This window comes from Capra hircus (genome assembly GCF_001704415.2).
Source record: "Capra hircus breed San Clemente chromosome X unlocalized genomic scaffold, ASM170441v1, whole genome shotgun sequence".
Taxonomy (NCBI): Eukaryota; Metazoa; Chordata; class Mammalia; order Artiodactyla; family Bovidae; genus Capra; species Capra hircus.
This window is the reverse complement of record NW_017189516.1, coordinates 59,693,677-59,702,035: the sequence shown is the minus strand read 5'-3', so window position 1 is coordinate 59,702,035 and position 8,359 is coordinate 59,693,677.

Below are 8,359 nucleotides of genomic sequence, written 5' to 3'. Positions count from 1 at the left end.
TGCTGTCAGTTTTTATTCTGCCATATCTCTTGCATCACCTCAACCAGCACATCTTTTCTTTTTGTTCTGCCTGAGATGCTGGATCCTGGAAGCACCACTCCTCTCTGTGTTATATGGTGACAAGTGAGAGTTAGGCCTACCTTCACTTGAACAAATTCTTCAGTACCTGTAACAAATCTGAATTGTGTACTACATTAATCTAACATTGTCCTCCTTTTCTTTTTTCTGTCACTTATTTCCCTTTCTCCCTCTCTCTCCCTTCCCTGCTCCTTCAGATTGAAGTATTTTCCTTCCTCCTTCCCTCCTTCTTTTTTAAAATATTAAATATCCTAGTATTTTAAAATATCCTAGTATTGGACTGCAAGGAGATCAAACCCAAAGGAAATCAGTCCTGAATATTCATTAGAAGGACTGATGCTGAAGCTGAAACTCCAATACTTTGGCCACCTGATGTGAACAGCTGACTCATTGGAAAAGTCCCTGATGCTGGGAAAGATTGAAGGCACGGGGAGAAGGGGATGGCAGAGGATGAGATGGTTGGATGGCATCACCGACTTGATGGACTTGAGTTTGAGCAAGCTCTGGGAGTTGGTGATGGACAGGGAAGCCTGGCGTGCTGCAGTCCATGGGGGTCACAGAGAGTCGGACATGACTGAGCGACTGAACTGAACTGAAATATCATAAGCTGTGTTAGGTACCAGAATTATCAAAAAGTAATAATTAAGCTCAACCCTTCCCTTCAGGGAGCTTATGCTCCAACAGAGGAAAGAATCTCTCAAGGCAGAGCAGAATTTTGTGCAGTCTTCTGAGCCATGCAAGGAAGAACAAAGAGGAAAGATATGATAGTTATGCTTTTTTTTTAATTTAAATAAGTTGATTTACAAAGTTGTGTTAGATGGAGAGAAGACAATCTCTTTAACAAGTGGTGCTGGGAAAACTGGTCAACCACTTGTAACAGAATGAAACTAGAACACTTTCTAACACCATACACAAAAATAAACTCAAAATGGATTAAAGATCTAAACATAAGACCAGAAATTATAAAACTCCTAGAGGAGAACATAGGCAAAACACTTTCCGACATAAATCACAGCAGGATCCTCTATGACCCACCTCCCAGAATATTGGAAATAAACGCAAAAATAAACAAATGGGACCTAATTAAACTTAAAAGCTTTTGCACAACAAAGGAAACTATAAGCAAGGTGAAAAGACAGCCTTCAGAATGGGAAAGAATAATAGCAAATGAAGCAACTGACAAAGATTTAATCTCAAAAATATACAAGCAACTCCTGCAGCTCAATTCCAGAAAAATAAATGACCCAATCAAAAAATGGGCCAAAGAACTAAACAGACATTTCTCCAAAGAAGACATACAGATGGCTAACAAACACATGAAAAGATGCTCAACATCACTCATTATCAGAGAAATGCAAATCAAAACCACAATGAGGTACCATTTCACACCAGTCAGAATGGCTGCTATCCAAAAGTCTATAAGCAATAAATGCTGGAGAGGGTGTGGAGAAAAGGGAACCCTCTTACACTGTTGGTGGGAATGCAAACTAGTACAGCCACTATGGAGAACAGTGTGGAGATTCCTTAAACAACTGGAAATAGAACTGCCATACGGCCCAGCAATCCCACTGCTGGGCATACACACCGAGGAAACCAGAATTGAAAGAGACACATGTACCCCAGTGTTCATCGCAGCACTGTTTACAACAGCCAGGACATGGAAGCAACCTAGATGTCCATCAGCAGAAGAATGGATAAGAAAGCTGTTGTACATATACACAATGGAATATTACTCAGTCATTAAAAAGAATGCATTTGAATCAGTTCTAATGAGGTGGATGAAACTGGAGCTTATTATACAGAGTGAAGTAAGTCAGAAAGAAAAACACCAATACAGGATACTAACACATATAGATGGAATTTAGAAAGATGGTAATGATAACCCTATATGTGAGACCGCAAAAGAGACACAGATGTGTAGACACAGATGTATACAACAGTCTTTGGACTCTGTGGGAGAGGGCAAGGGTGGGATGATTTGGGAGAATGGCATTGAAACATGTATATTATCATATGTGAAACAGATCACCAGTCCAGGCTTGATGCACTGAGGCAGGGCGCTCAGGGCTGGTGCACTGGGATGACCCAGAGGAATGGGATGGGGAGGGAGGTGGGAGGGGGTTTCAGGATGGGGAACATGTGTACACCCGTGGTGGATTCATGTCAATGTATGGCAAAACCACTACAATATTGTAAAGTAATTCAGTTCAGTTCAGTTGCTCAGTCATGTCCGACTCTTTGCGACCCCATGAATCGCAGCATGCCAGGCCTCCCTGTCCATCACCAACTCCTGGAGTTCACTCAAATTCATGTCCATTGAGTCAGTGATGTCATCCAGCCATCTCATCCTGTTGTCCCCTTCTCCTCCTGCCCTCAATCCCTCCCAGCATCAGAGTCTTTTCCAATGAGTCAACTCTTCTCATGAGGTGGCCAAAGTATTGGAGTTTCAGCTTCAGCATCAGTCCTTCCAATGAACACCCAGGACTGATATCCTTCAGAATGGACTGGTTGGATCTCCTTGCAGTCCAAGGGACTCTCAAGAGTCTTCTCCAACACCACAGTTCAAAAGCATCAATTCTTGGGTGCTCAGCTTTCTTCACAGTCCAACTCTCACATCCATACATGACCACTGGAAAAACCGTAGCGACTAGACGGACCTTTGTTGGCAAAGTAATGTCTCTGCTTTTTAATATGCTGTCTAGGTTGGTCATAACTTAGCCTCCAACTAAAATAAATAGATTTATATTTAAAAAAAGTTGTGTTAGTTTCAGGTGTACAGCAAAGTGATTCAGTTATACATATCTGTTCTTTCTCAAAGTTTTTTCCCTTAGAGGTTATTACAAAATAGAGCATAGCTTCCTGTGCTATACAGTAGGTCTTTGTTGCTTATTTAATTTGTACATCATAGTGTGTATATGTTAATACCAAGCTCCTAATTTATCCCTGCCCTTCTTTTCCAAAGTATACAAAAGCTATGCTTTGAAGCAGCCATATCTTTCCCCAAAGCAGTCTCCCACATTAGTCTATGCAGAATATGTCTCCATGTGTTAGCAACAAAACAAAACAAAACAAATAAAATACCCACCTATTCTCTCAAGTTAGCCTTGGGAAGAGAAATTTATTTCCTGACGGCAGAGCAGTAGTGTGGCAGACATGGCCATGACCCAAAGCAGTGTCTTGCCTTGAAGTCTAATTTGGAAGGTGAGGGTGACAGTATTTCCTGTGCTGAAAGAAAGTCTAGAAAGAATCCACTTTTGCAGTGTTGTAAAGAATATTTTGGGAGCTTAAGTAAATTCCTTTGTAGTATTTTTAAAAACACAAATTGTAATCTATCTTTTTTTGGCAGTAAGAATATAAAAATATTATCAGTAATTATACCAGGATTTCCTCTGCTTGAATTCTAACTTTATCTGGAATTCAGATCTTTAGGTATTTGCTCTACTTCTTCATTGAAGAACAGTTGGTATATGATATAAGTTACAGGTGTACAAGTAGTGATTCAGAAATTTTAAAGGTTATAATCCATTTATGCTTATTATAAAATGTTGGCTCTATTCCTTGTCTTGTACAGTATATGTTGTAACTTATTTTATACACAGTAGTTTGAACCTCTTAAAGCCCTATGTCTGTATTGCCCCTCTGTCCTTCCCTCTCTCTACTGGTGACCAGTACTTTGTTTTCTGTATCTGTGAGTCTGCTTCTTTTGTGTTTTATTCACTAGTTTGTTGAATTTTTTAGATTCCACATATACATGACATTGTACAGTATTTGTCTTATTTCATTTAGCATAATCCCTTCCAAGTACATCTGTGTTGCTTCAAATGGAAAATTTTCATTCTTCTTTATGGTTGAGTAGTATTCTACACACAATAGAATATATATATTCACATGTCTGTGTGTGTGTGTATATACGTATATACACAACCACCTTTTCTTTATCCGAAACTCTCTTGATGGATAATTAGGTTGCTTTCATATCTTGCCAATTTAAAATAGTGCTGCTGTAAACATTGGTGTGTGTTTCAATTGGTGTTTTTGTTTTTTTTTCAGATATTTACCCAGGAGTAGAAATATTGGGTCATATGGTAGTTATAGTTTTAGTTTGTTAAGAAACCTCTACACTGGTTTCCATAATGATTGTATCAATTTACATTCCACCTGGCAGTTTGTTTTATTTCTCTCCCTCAGTTCTTGTCTCATCGTGACAAAGATTTGGACTGATGGACAAAAGGGTTTAAAACAATAGACAAATTAAAGCCAGTAACAGCTCAAGCAGATCTTTTAATAAACAGACACTCCCGAGATGTGGAACAAGCCAACCCTGAAGGAGTCATCATAATTCCTCTTGGCTTCCCCTTTGTATACTTCCAATGTCCTCTTGGTTCTTCCCTGTGCAAAATAGGGTTGTATCTGCCACTAATCAGGAAAGGGAATGCAAATGGGCATGTGCTCAAGGCCGACTGTCAGTTGTAAGTTAGATAGCAACAGACTCTGTTGTGCATGTCTTTCCCATAATTCAGTCTGTTATAATCAGATGTATGTATGCATAGAATATTTATTAACCCTTAATGGCTCCTACCTGCCTAGGGTTACTTGAGAACACAGCTTTGCAGCAAAGGTGCATGTGACAGAGTTGGAGAAGCCTCAGTTCAGTTCAGTCGCTCAGTCGTGTCTGATTCTTTGTGACCCCATGGACTGCAGCATGCCAGGCCTCCCTGTCCATCACCAACTCCTTGAGCTTGCTCAAACTCATGTCCATCGAGTCAGTGATGTCATCCAACCATCTCATCTTCTGTCGTGCCCTTCACCTCCCGCCTTCAATCTTTCCCAGCATCAGGGTCTTTTCCAATGAGCCAGTTCTTTGCATCAGGTGGCCAAAGTATTGGAGCTTCAGCTTCAGCATCAGTCCTTCCAATGAATATTCAGGACAGATTTCCTTTAGGATGGACTGGATGGATCTCCTTGCAGTCCAAGGAAATCTCAAGAGTCTTCTCCAGCACCACAGGTCAAAAGCATCAATTCTTCGGCGCTCAGCTTTCTTTATAGTCCAACTCTCACATCCATACATGACTACGGGAAAAGCCATAGCTTTCACTAGGTGGACTCTTGTTGGCAAAGAAGTGTCTCTGCTTTTTAATATACTGTCTAGGTTGGTCATAGCTTTTTTTCTAAGGAGCAAGTGTCTTTTAATTTCATGGCTGCAGTCACCATCCGCAGTGATTTTGGAGCCCAAGAAAATAAAATCTGTCACTGTTTTCATTGTTTCCCTATCTATTTGCCATGAAGTGATGGGACTGGATGCCATGATCTTAGTTTTCCAAATGTTGAGTTTTAAGCCAACATTTTTACTCTCCTCTTTCACTTTCATTAACAGATTCTTTAGTTCTTTGCTTTCTGCCATAAAAGTGGTGTCATCTGTGTATCTAAGGTTATTGATGTTTCTCCCAGCAAGCTTGATTCCAGCTTGTGGTCCTTTCAGCTGGGCATTTTGCATGTTGTATTATTATCTTATAGGCTTGGTTAGCCCCTAATCCAGTTAGTTTCCAGACCCTTCCATATGTGGAGGCTGCTGAGAAGATCCCCTGGAGGAGGGCATGGTAACCCACTTGAGTAATCTTGCCTGGAGAATCTCATAGACAGGAGCCTGGTGGGCTATGGTCCATAGAGTCACACACAGTCGGGAATGACTGAAGTGACTTTGCATGCATGCATACATGCTGGGTGCTGAGGAGGCTGACGGTCCTAAGGGGACTTGAGGGCTAGTGCTGTCTCACTGGTGGGTGAAGCCAGGTCCTAGAGTTAGTGCACAGCTGCTTGCAGGAAGAGCTGGGTCCTGGAGTTTGGCTGCATGGCCCAGGGATCCCAGAGCTGGTGTCAGATCACTGTGGGGTGGGGCAGGGGGTGGTTTCTAAGACAGTTGTGTACAGGACAGGTCCAGGGTGTCCTGAAGCTTATGTTGGTCTGCTCGTGGCCTGGGACAGGTCTTAGCTGGTCCCTGGGTGGGGTCTGGCCTGCTGTGGGCAGACTGGGTCTGTAGGCTGCCGCATTGTGGTTTTCCTGCATCTGGTATCTGCCTCCTGGTGGGTGAGGCTGGTCTAGAGGCTCCTGCAAGCTTCCTAGAGGGCAGAACCAGTGCCCACCCACTGGTGGGTGGAGCCAGGTTCTGGCATTCTGGTGGGCAGGGCTGTGTTGAAGGTGGCTGTGACGCCTGGGGCTGTATCCTACCTAGTTAGTTGCCTTCCCTGAGGTGTGCTAGTGCTGGTGCCTACCAGCTGTTGGGTCGGGAGATTGTGAGTAGCAGTGATCTGATGGTAAAAATCACCCCCCATCCACTACCCCTACCCCTACCCCTCACCCCCAACCCCTTACCCCTCACCCTCCGCCACCCTCTCCACCTCTCCAGGAGACTCTCTTAGACTAGCTGGTGGGTCTGGCCCAGGTTCCTATCAGAAGAATGCTTTTGCTGTCTGTCTCAGAGCCTTAGATTTTGCATGCACCCTTTAAGACTGAAGTCTCTATTTCCCACTGTCATTTGGGATTCCTGAAATGAAGCCCTGCTGGCCTTCAGAGCCAAGTGTTCTGGGGGCTCATCTTCCAGGTTCAGGACTGCAGGTTGGGGAGCCTGACATGGGACTCAGGGCTCTCACTCCTGTGGGACAACCTCTGCACTGTAATTGTTGTCCAGTCTGTGAGGCGCCCACCTGGGTGTATTCATACTTGATAATGTTGCGAGTCCGCCCCGCCTTGCCATCTCATTGTGCTTCTTTTTAATTTTTTTGGTAGAAGATCTTTTCTGGGAGGTTCCAGTCTTTTCCATCAATGGTTTTTGTTCAGAGTTGTGATTTTGGCATGCTTGTGAGGGGAGGTAAATTCTAGATCTTTCTATATCATCTTGGTCAGTCTCTGTATTTGCATGTTTTGAGGCCTCCAGTTCCAGGGAGAAGAGGGAGTTGTTTTTTCTTCTGACATCTGTGCCTCCCTCTCTCCCAGCTTAACCATGGGTGAGCCTGGGACATTGAGCCAGTGAGCTGAACAATGCCTGCATTATCAGCAGACTCCCCGCATGACCCAGAGGCCTGGCATTGGAGGAAGGGAGAGAAAATGGGTAGGAAGGTGACATGAGAAGATTCTGTGCACATAAGGGATGTTGTCATGATAGAAGATGGGTGTCACCATTGAAGTGTTCATTAGGTTGCTGGTTCTCAGAATCATAATTGTGCCTCCCCCACCCCGGAGGGACATTTGGCAATGTCTGGTGATATGGTCAATTGTCATAACTGGGAGGGAGTACTTTTGGTATCTAGTGGTCAGAGGCCAGGGATGTTCCTACACATCCTATAAGGCAAAGGGGAGCTCCACAACCAGGAACTTTTCAACCGTAAAGGGCCGTGGTGCTTTGGCCAAGAACTCTTGCTTTAGAGAAGGGACAACTTGAGAAAGGACTGTGTGTGTGTTAGTCGCTCAGTCGTGTCTGACTCTTTGCAACCCCATGGACTATAGCCCACCAGGCTCCTCATCCATGGGATTCTCCAGGCAAGAATACTGGAGTGGGTTGCCATTTCCTCTTCTAGGGGATCTTCCCGACCCAGGGATAGAATCCATGTCTTCTGTATCTCCTGCATTGCAGGCAGATTCCTTACTACTGAGCCACCTGGGAAGGACTGAACAGAGTCAAAAATAGGCATCAGAAGACTGCCCACAAACAAGTGAGATGAGGAAGAAAAAGTATTTCTGGAAATACATCCAAAGATACTGATTTTCCCATCTTGTGTGTCCACGAGGGTAGAAGATTGTACTTGGCAATCTCATTCAACCCCCAATGTATAAGCAAACAAAGTTCCTAATATCCTGCCTAAACTGAAAATGAAAACTTGACACTCAGACTGTAATAGCAAGAACGAACAACTTCCTCATTTTTACCCAAAAGGAGGGTAAATATTCACCAGGATATTTTAACACTCCGTCATCTCATTTCCTCCCAGAGCTGTGAAGGTGTCATGATTTCAATCTCCCCACAGTGGAATTTTTCTGCAACATAGAGTCTGGCCATGGCACTTTGGGGATGTTTTTGACGGCTGTGTCCGACAGCATGAGGGGAAATTGTTCACATTTGTGTCTCAGATGCTGTCTTGAGCTTTGTTGATTTTCCTCCAGTCAGAGCTGTCCCTGAGGACTTCCTGGTTTTCAGGGCAAAAACCTCAGCAAGAGCAAGCTGCCTTTGAAGATTGGCTGCCCCAGCATATGCAGTCACTCAGAAACCATGCAGACAGAAGCCCAGAGT